The sequence below is a fragment of the Nansenia antarctica genome (genome assembly GCF_963989245.1).
Source record: "Nansenia antarctica genome assembly, chromosome: 3".
Lineage (NCBI taxonomy): Eukaryota > Metazoa > Chordata > Actinopteri > Argentiniformes > Microstomatidae > Nansenia > Nansenia antarctica.
In genome coordinates, this window is record NC_137688.1 from 35,362,684 (window position 1) to 35,371,784 (window position 9,101).

Here is a 9,101-nt window from a genome sequence, read left to right on the forward strand (position 1 = left end):
AGCGGATGTTCACACAATGTGATTCTATTGTCAAGATCCCAGTGAAGCGCTGGAGGGTTCTGCTGTGGCGGTGATGTTGCCACTGGACTGCACAGAACAGTGGACATTTTACATGACCTGGATCCTAGTTGATTAAAAGATAGAGAGAAAGTAACTATGCACAGTGATACAGAAGTATAATACTGTTAAGTATAAGTTCCAATTCTGGAGTGTGTGTGTGTGTGTGTCCGTGTGTGTGTGTGTGTGTGTGTGTGTGTGTGTGTGTGTGCATGTGTGCATGTGCATGTTGCATATCCTGCCCTCCCTCATTCCCCTGCTCTTCACAGAGAGGATTCTGGGAGTTGTAGTTTGTTGTGTTGTTTTCTTCCCTGTAACACCCGCATGGGATGTTACTACAACACACTGGGTATTCCTCTCAGAGGTTGTCATGGTGACAGGGGCTTTTACCTGAACACACCTGACCCCTCCCACACGCTTTTCGGCCAATAACCACGCTCTCCTGGTTCACATCTCTAGACTAGGACGCCCCAGAGGTCACACTGGTGCAGCGGCTATGAGACGACATGAGAGCATTGCATTATGGGTAGATAGGTAGCAGTTTCATATGGTGCAAATGCTAAATCCTAAATATGAACTTCATCCAAACACTGAACTCACATGACATTTATATGGTGCAAGTAATAGTAAACTTAACTTCATATGGTGCAAATGCTCAAATCCTAAATATGAACTTCATATATGATGCAAACACTAAACACACATCACATTTATATGGTGCAAATAGTAAATACTTCACTTCATGTGGTGCAAAAGAACATCTTTCCTCTGTTAATGGTGCAACTTCCTGTGGTGCAGTGGTGCAGGTCTCTCTGTCCAAGTGTCCAGGTGTCCAGGTGCTCTTCCTGTAATGTCAGCTATGTAAGTCCCCAAGGTAGGGGGACATGCTAAAAAAAGGTATGCACACACACACACGCACGCACGCACGACACGCACACACACACACACAGACACACACAGACACGCACCATCCCCAGGCTAAACAAAGGCATGCACACACATACACACAGAAACACACAAACACAGTGTCTATGTTCCAAAGTATTTCCATGCATTGCCAGGCGTGTGGTCTCTGGGGCGGGGGCGGGGCCAGGCGTCTGGTCTCTGGGGCGGGGGCGGGGGCGGGCGTGTGGTCTCTGGGGCGGGGGCGGGGGCGGGGGCGGGGCCAGGCGTGTGGTCTCTGGGACGGGGGCGGGGCCAGGCGTGTGGTCTCCTCTGGGGCGGGGGCGGGGCCAGGCGTGTGGTCTCTGGGGCGGGGGTGGGGCCAGGCGTGTGGTCTCTGGGGGCGGGGCCAGGCGTGTGGTCTCTGGGGGCGGGGGTGGGGCCAGGCGTGTGGTCTCTGGGGCGGGGGCGGGGCCAGGCGTGTGGTCTCTGGGACGGGGGCGGGGCCAGGTGTGTGGTCTCGGGGGCGGGGCCAGGCGTGTGGTCTCTGGGGCGGGGGCGGGGCCAGGCGTGTGGTCTATGGGGCGGGGGCGGGGCCAGGCGTGTGGTCTAATCAAGGGCTTCCGGTCACGGCTGAATCTGGGGGGCGTGGCCACACTCAGCTTTATGCCTGAAGGCTGCTGCTAAACCCTCCCCTTGCGTGTGATTGGTTTAAGTGTGTTCCGCTGTAGAGAGTCTCCTGAGACAGGAACAGGAAGTCGTGGTAGTCGTCCACAGACAGACAGACACAGAGACGGATCATCGAAACCCTCTGATGACCCGACCCATTTACATCTAGGGTGTCCTTAACCCAGACCTGAACCGGACTTAAAAACGCTGCTGAACCAAATCTAAGCTAAGTCTGGTGGAGGCTCATCCTCTCACACTTCCTGTGGGAGGTCGGCTGCTTCCTGTTCTCTGTCCTGGCTGGCTGCTGTCCTGGAGACCTGCTGGGTACAGTATGTACTGTAGGGCTTTGGTTCTAACCCAACACTAACACAGTATGTACTGTAGGGCTTTGGTTCTAACCCAACACTAACACAGTATGTACTGAATGTAGGGCTTTGGTTCTAACCCAACACTAACACAGTATGTACTGTAGGGCTTTGGTTCTAACCCAACACTAACACAGTATGTACTGTAGGGCTTTGGTTCTAACCCAACACTAACACAGTATGTACTGTATGTAGGGCTTTGGTTCTAACCCAACACTAACACAGTATGTACTGTATGTAGGGCTTTGGTTCTAACCCAACACTAACACAGTATGTACTGTAGGGCTTTGGTTCTAACCCAACACTAACACAGTATGTACTGTAGGGCTTTGGTTCTAACCCAACACTAACACAGTATGTACTGTATGTAGGGCTTTGGTTCTAACCCAACACTAACACAGCATGTACTGTATGTAGGGCTTTGGTTCTAACCCAACACTAACACAGTATGTACTGTAGGGCTTTGGTTCTAACCCAACACTAACACAGTATGTACTGTAGGGCTTTGGTTCTAACCCAACACTAACACAGTATGTACTGTAGGGCTTTGGTTCTAACCCAACACTAACACAGTATGTACTGTAGGGCTTTGGTTCTAACCCAACACTAACACAGCATGTACTGTATGTAGGGCTTTGGTTCTAACCCAACACTAACACAGTATGTACTGTAGGGCTTTGGTTCTAACCCAACACTAACACAGTATGTACTGTAGGGCTTTGGTTCTAACCCAACACTAACACAGTATGTACTGTAGGGCTTTGGTTCTAACCCAACACTAACACAGTATGTACTGTATGTAGGGTTTTGGTTCTAACCCAACACTAACACAGTTCACACAGCCAGACAAACACCACCTTGACCTAGCTTGACCCTAACCCTAACCATGTATGTATGTATGTTCGTATGTATGTATGTATGTATGTATGTATGTATGTATGTTCGTATGTATGTATGTGTGTATGTATGTATGTATGTATGTATGTTTTTATGTATGTATGTATGTATGTACTATGAACATGTATTGTATGTACAGTATGTATGTATGTAGTATGTAGGGGTCTGTACATAAGCATGTTACACAGCAATGACAGCAGTTGTGTTGGTCTCTATGGAAACGCAGGGTCTGAATCAGGACGTGGAAGAAACTGTGAAACATTGTCACACTGAAAACAGAACCCAGACACACTCAGACATCAGCATGGTGGCATTCTCAACAAAACAAATGTCGAGATGTAGAGACAGTGAATGATTTCTCTTGTCCAATAACAGTACAGCTGTCTCCTTCTGTCAGAAAGTGAACCTCCCCCTCCCCCCTGACCCCTCACCTATGACCCCTCACCCCTCACCCTTGACCCCTCACCACGAGGTATACCCCTCTGCCATGCAATACAACATCCATAAGTACTGTATGTAACCATAGATACTTAACATGTACGGCTACCACTCCACAACTATGCAAACACAGAATAGTCCTGGTCTCTGCTACAGTAGACAACAGTCTTGATTGGTTTCTGCTACCGTAGAACACAGTCCTGATTGGTCTCTGCTACAGTAGAACTCAGTCCTGATTGGTCTGCTACAGTAGAACTCAGTCCTGATTGGTCTGCTACAGTAGACTCTGCTTTGCCAACACGTTACACCTGGCTAACACCTTCCTGTTAAAGAAGTTCCTGTTAACACCTTCCTGTTAGCTAAACTGTCTCTGTTCCGGGTTAAAGATGAGAGCAGTGAAAGCACACACATGCACATGCACACGTACACACACGCACACGCACTCGCACACACACACACACACACACACACACACACTCACACACACACACACACACACACACACACACACACACACACATACATACAGCCTAGTTAACATGCTATGCCAACAATGCAAATGAGTTCAGCTGTCTTTGTTGAATTCTGGTGAATTCTCATATTGCTTATGCTATTTTTAACAGTACTTTTTTTGTTTACGTTTTTTTTGTACTTTTGTTACATTTTCTAATATGAATTTATTTTATATATCCCATTGTTAGAATTCTTTCATAACTTGAAAGCTTTTTTTATACGATTATATGATATCATGATTGTATGATTTTATATTGTCTTTTTTTGTCATCTTTTTGTGTTTGCACACTGCTGTGTGATGTCACTGGATAGTGTGAGCCAATAAGATGAACCGGTACTGGGGGGGAGATCTAGGCTGCGTTCAAAGCAACGATCAGACAGAAACATGTTGTGTATAACAGACATGCCTCTTTGACATGTAGGCTTACAGTAAGATATCATGTCAGTTATGTTTGTGGCATTTCTGTCTGCAATGTTCAGTTTGTTTACCTGAACGCAACCCAGGGATCTGCCAACACAATACTGTAGGTTCCCCAAGGTCTTCTGTACCTCTAGACTTAAGACCTAAGACTTTACTGACCATAAAGACTGGTTTGTGTTCAGAAACGTTCCTCTATCAGGGTTTGTAAAGCATATAACTGTAAAGCATCTGAGGCCTGGCAGGGTGTGTGTGTGTGTGTGTGTGTGTGTGTGTGTGTGTGTGTGTGTGTGTGTGTGTGTGTGTGTGTCTGTGCTTGTCTGTGCTTGTGTGTATGTGCACGTGTGCGTGCGTGTGGTCATAATAGACAAAACGGTTCATATGTTGTTTTTTTAGCCAAAGTTTAAAAATGCTTCATTAAGAGATGTGGCTGTATTGTTGCAGGTTAATAACATTTCTATCTAGTTTTGTAGAACTCGAGGCCAGTCGCCCCACTCTGTGAAGAGTTCAGTCCGTCAAAACTGATCCAAGGCCAGTTACTTTAAGCACACGGCAGCATCAACCAACCAAGCATGGATGTATTCAAAAGTTATAATATATAAGAAATGAAAAGTGATGTATTTTTATTTGTTGGGACTTTACTTTTCTACTACTGCTACTACTGCTTCTGTGTTTGCTGTCCCCTTGGAAACTTAGCTTTTAGAGATTTGATGTAAAATCAGACTTATTTTGTGCTTTTTGACTAGTCTAGTAGTGGTTGGGGGTTGGGGTTGTTAGTATGATTCGGGTAGAGTTAGACAGAGTATTGGTTTGCTTAGATATATCTATTGTACTGCTATTATGTGTTTTTGTATTTTTTAGAATGTCAAAACTGAATAAGAAAACTGATGGAGACAGTGTTTTGTAGGTTTATGTGTCACTGTGTCCAGACTATAAACATCCGTATTATACTATATATATCAGACTCCTGGAGGTATTTCACAAAACAGGCAATCTACACTCACAGAACACTTTATTAGAAACACTAAACTAATACTGGGTAGGGCCTCCCTTTGCTCTCAATTCTTCGTGGCATTGATTCCACAAGATGTTGGAAACATTCCTTTCTGAGATTCCTGAGATTCCCGTCCATGACGACAAAGGTGTTCTATTGGATTCAGATCCGGTGACTGGGAAGGACACTGAAGAACACTGAACTCATTGTCATGTTCATGAAACCAGATTGAGACGGCTTTTGCTTTATGGTGCATGGTGCTTTCAATGCTGGAAGTATCCATTAGAAGATGGGTACATTGTGGCCATGAAGGGATGCACAACGTCAGCAACAATACTCAAATAGGCTGTGGCATTCAAGTGATGATTGATTGGTATTAACGGGCCCAGAGTGTGCCAAGAAAACATTCCCCATACCATTACACCACCTGAATGAATGTAAAGGTGTTCCTAATAAAGTGTTCGGTGAGTTGTATACCAGACTCCTGGAGGTATTTCACAAAACGGCTCAGCCAGTTGATAAACATTCAGATATAATGTAATTATCTGCTTCAACATTTTTGCAAGCATCCAGTCAGTTCAATACCATTCCATAGTTCAGTCAATTCATTACCAATAGTAATTATTACTAATACTTGTATTTCCAATCAACCACGGTTGGAATTAGTTCTAGTGGCAATGATGTTACAGACTGGAGACACATCGCAAGAGGGAACCTCATTCCACCAGGAACACAATGCCTACAGTAACACACACACATCACACATTCAATAGCCGGTGAAATAAAAAGTGAAAAAACATAATGCCCTATGTTAGGTATACCATACATTGATTGGACTACATGAATTGTCTGAGAGACAGAGAGTTCTCTGGCTAACTCCTAATGACCTTGATTTTTGAAATGATTATGACATCACTGTGTAAACCTCCTTCCTTCCGATCTGTCCGGGGTCTGATCCATCCTCCCGTCCCTGTGGCAGATCTCAGCCCGTCTTCTCAATAGATAGACAATACTGAATGTATCTGACGCACAATACTCACCCCAACCTAAACACATGCAGATATTATGCCACATTTACAATAGTGTATTTGTATGTGTTTTGTGTGTGTCTGAGAACACGCTTCTGGAGAGGGTGACTATGATTATGAAATCATCCCAGATGCTAAGATGATGTGATCTTTTTGTTCAATTACCTCCTGACCAGACTAAGAATCTGTGATGATGCAGAGATACTACAGATTGCTACAGGTACAACAGAGATAATACGACAGATATTTTAATTAGATAAACAGATAGATATATATGAAATGTGTACAGTTTAAATCTGTTAAAACAAGACACAAACATACAGTATTTCAATTTTATATATTTCCATTTTAATACATTATAATGTTGTGACTGAAATGAAGAAAAATCTATAAATGATTTAATTTCCAATGTGTGTGTCGGCTTGTTTTTATTTATATACAGTATATATATATTTATTTAGGGCATTTCTGGTTTATTGGGGTACAGACAGTAAAGATTGACAGATAGGATGGGTGAGAGAGAGGAGGGATGACATGCGGGATATATTGAGGGTCAGAATTAAAACCAGGAACCTTGCGATTATATGTGGTAAGCACATTAGTGTGCTACGCCATTAAGCGCCCCCCCCCCCCTATCTTGGTTTCTTTTCACTGTAACTTGACAACGGAGAACTTTTCACCAAATGGAGGACACTCTCTCTCTCACACACGTATAATGTACCTGAACATAATCTTCTGTATAATAATTCAGAAGAACAACATAGTAGAACAACATTCTCTGTCCTTACAATGCACCATCACAGTTTGTGGATTAGCTAGTAGAAGGATCAACAACACCTCTGAACAGGAACAGGAAGTGGTAGAAAGAGATGAGGGGGGAAACAAACCAAAGACAATCAGACAGTAAAACAGGAAACTTCATTTCTTCGTTGTACTTTATTCCCAAACACAAGGTGAAACTGACTGACTCTTTGATGAGAAACAGAGTAAAGCAGAGGAGTGTTCAGAGCCAACCTGGGGAACAGTCGGTTGCTTTGCATAGTTACAGTAACGCGCTCCTTCCTCGACGAAGCCACCATCATCATCACTGACCAATAACAGACCAGAGGATTGTGAGGGTCAAAAAAACCAAACATGGTCACCTGCCCCTGTGGACGGCACTTCTTTAACACACACACACACCGCACACACGCACGCACCGACCCACACACACACCTACTCACACACACACACACACCCACCCACAAACAATCTAACAGTGTGTGTGTGAAATGTTCATGATAGGGCTTTTGAACATGACAACTCCCTGGACCACCTACATTATCAGCATCAGCTTTCAGCATCTAAATTTGGCATACAGGTTTTACAGCCATGTCCGTACACACACACACACACACACACACACACTTCAGCAGGGCAGCATCTAAACTTGTACACAGACAAACTCACACATTTCTAATGTATCTTTAAAAAAAACAAATAATGCGGAGCGGCAAGCAGAGCAGCGTTTTTTTTTTTTTTACGTTTTGGTACGACTCTGCCGAGGACCCAACACTTAAAGGACTGACTCCCTAAATCTTCTTTAAAGCACTCCCTAAATCTCCCATTGACACAACGCAGCATCTTTCATTCAAAAGAGTATAGAGTCATACAGTAGACGCACTTTGGACGGAAATAATCTCTGCAACAAAAGCACAACCAAAAATATCCAGATAAAAATACATAAACCTGAAGAGAAACTAAACAGCCAAACACACTGGTAAAAGAGGGAAGTCCAGTAGAACAGAACTATAGTGCAACCAATCAGATGTCTCTATTTGATCATTCCAGACAAAACTCAGTAACATAACTATATGGGCTCAGTAAATGCAGAACTGGATCTTATTAGCAGACCCTAACCCTGAAGCCCAACCTCCAACCCCAACCCTAACCCTGAAGCCCAACCTCCGACCCCAACCCTAACCCTGAAGCCCAACCTCCGACCCCAACCCTAACCCTGAAGCCCAACCTCCAACCCTAACCCTAACCCCAACCCCAACCCCAACCCCAACCCTCAAACTCAGCAACAGCAAGACAGTTTCTGTCCTATTTCTCCTCTGGATCAGTAGGCTCTACTTATGATTAAGTAGAGAGAGAGAGAGACACACAGAGAGACACAGAGAGAGAGACACACAGAGAGACACAGAGAGAGAGAGACAGAGAGAGATATCACTTCAAGATACTCTTCCTATTCATGTCCCTTTTAACTGAACCAAACTGTCTCAACACAACAAACAAAAACATTCAATTCTTATATGTATGACTTTATGCTAACAAGTGTATCTCCGTAAATATGAATATAGCAGAAAGCAGGACATGTTGTATATTGAAAAACAGTATTGATATACTGCATAAATCGAAATAGATTTTCGATACAAAACACATTCAAGTAATCCCAGACCCAGGTTGGTAGCATAGACTCTATTAGTCTCTACAGTTTCTTATAATGACTTTTGACTTTCTGCGGTGTGTTGTTGTACAGTTCTACTAGATCTAAGAGCATTGTGCAGTAAGCTAGGTGGGACGCTAGCCTCACGCAAATTAGCATCTCTGCTAAAGCAGCAGTTCAAACAGAACACACATACAGTAGCCCGCTACAGTACTAGGAGCTGTGGAGTGTTTGGTGCAGCAACATAAATAAAAGCATTTTCATAAATAACAGTATTACCATTTCTACCCTCAACCCCCCCTCCCCCACCCGCCACCCCCCGTGAGCCCCCCCCCAATGCTAAAAGCTAGACACACCCCACAAAACTCCGCCAGGCCAGGCCATTGGTTCAGGCAGGTGACGGGGAGCTCTG